This window comes from Gossypium raimondii, chromosome 1, assembly GCF_025698545.1.
Source record: "Gossypium raimondii isolate GPD5lz chromosome 1, ASM2569854v1, whole genome shotgun sequence".
In the NCBI taxonomy this organism is placed as follows: domain Eukaryota; kingdom Viridiplantae; phylum Streptophyta; class Magnoliopsida; order Malvales; family Malvaceae; genus Gossypium; species Gossypium raimondii.
Window position 1 is genome coordinate 37808265 of NC_068565.1, and position 1957 is coordinate 37810221.

Below are 1957 nucleotides of genomic sequence, written 5' to 3' on the forward strand. Positions count from 1 at the left end.
TTTATCCCTTTAAAAAATGTTCCCATTAATCAACATGAGTATTAAACATCATATGATAATCACAATGTATAAAAGACATAAAACTGCAACTAATAATATAGAACAAACTATATAAAAAAATAGAAAAAGTACTTAAGTTTACATTGGTGTAAGTCAAAAGTGCTCTCTCGTACTCTCCCAAAGAAACAGGTTTGTTGTGGTTGGGTTCTGAGTAGGGTGGTGACAAAGATAGTTATGGAGAGGGATGACATCTCTCTCCTAGAAGAAGAATTGGTACATCTGACAGTTAAAAGCTCGCCAGTAGTCTCCAGTGGAAACCCGACTCTCTTAGGAACGGTCTGGACAACGAAAACCTACAATCCGGATAGCTTTTGAGCCCAATTAAAAAGCATCTGGAAAACAAAAAAGAAATTTGACATCAAAATTGTTTGTCAAAACTTGTTTATGATTGAGTTTGATGATGAGGAAGATCTGGAATTACTACTGGCAGGAAGGCCTTGGCTTTTTAGACGAAATTTGGTGATTTTCAAAAAATTGGACAAGGCAATGGAAAGAAGCAACCTTCATTTGGTTGAGTTTCCCTTTTGGCTTAAAATAGGTTCTTGTCCACCTGAATATGAAAATAAATATCTTACACGTGCGATTGGATCCACTTTTGAAGGAATCATTAGTTCAGAAATAAATAGGGATTTCTGTTGTATAAAAGTGGAGTTAGATGTTCAAAAGCCTTTACGTGCAAGAATTTTCATTCTGGCTAGTATGCAAGGAAAATCTTGGGTCCCTTTTAAATATGAAAATTTGCCTGGATTTTGCTTTGGATGTGGGCGAATGGGACACAGAATTAAGGAACGTAAAGATACTCTAGATGAATCTAAGGAATTTCCAAGAGACGATGTACCTTTTTCTTTAGCTCTAAAAGCAGAATCAAGCTTGATGGGGAAGTTAAGTATGCGACTAGGAAAAAATATGAAGAAATCAATGACGCAATGTTTCTACTTGGGGTAATTTGATGAAACAAGGGGGAAAATAAAAATTTTGATATAGTTTAGGGCAAAAGGTGGACGACGGTGAAGGAAAATTCGGGAATAAGGGAGGTAGAAACCAACTTAGACTCTCACTTGTCATGACTGGATTCAAGGAAAAAGATAAGGATAAAATTTGGTGTGATGATAAGAATGAACGCAATGATAAAGTCTTCTATTCTAAAATTTCAAATAGTGATAAAATAGAACAAAGTGGGCCTTTAATTTGGGCTAGCCCTCATTCAACTACGAAAATGGGCCAAGTAGATTCATCTCATAACATCATTGATGAACCCAAGGGATTAAGGAAATGATGGAGACAAATAGGAAATAATACCCTAATGGATCAAAGTGAGGGGGCATTCACTTATCAGAAAAGGAAATGGGATTGGGAGCGTCTAGAGGATTTAGGATCACTCTTCGTAGGTAAAGTTAGGGGGAAAAGGGCAAAACTAGTAGCGGAGGAATTTGAAATTGGAGAAAACATATTTCAAAGGGGTAATTCTATAGGAGAAGATCAAACATCACCAAATCTAGGATCGATGACAGCCAGTTGGCTTGCCGACCAGGCGCAATAAAAATCTTATACTAGAATGTTCGTGGTTTGGGAAACCCACGGGCAGTGCGTAGACTTCGGAATGTACTGAAGTTATATAAGCCCTAATTTTTCTTCTTTATGGAGACGAAACTTGATAATCATAAGATGAAATTAGTTAGGAGGTAATATGGTTTCATAAATGAGATTGAGGTAGGGGCGGAAGGGACCAAAAGTGGTTTATGTTTAGCCGAAAAGAAGGAGGTGGATATTATACTTAGGAGTTTCTCTAGGAATTATATTTATATGATGGTTAAGTCAAAAGAAGTGGATTTGAAATAGAGTTTTACGGGGTTTTATGGATATCTGTTTTCAAACGGAAGAAGTGATTTATAGAATG

The 1957-nt window shown here is 36.5% G+C and overlaps 1 long non-coding RNA gene across 1 annotated transcript; it reads right to left on the minus strand.

Annotated features, from left to right (window-relative positions):
- LOC128039728 (uncharacterized) lies at nt 1-1170 on the minus strand. The gene is made up of 2 exons (XR_008194205.1): nt 899-1170; nt 1-392 (listed from the first exon to the last, which is right to left on the minus strand). It is a non-coding gene; the product is annotated as an uncharacterized LOC128039728 (long non-coding RNA).
- Between the last annotated feature and the right edge of the window lie 787 nt (nt 1171-1957).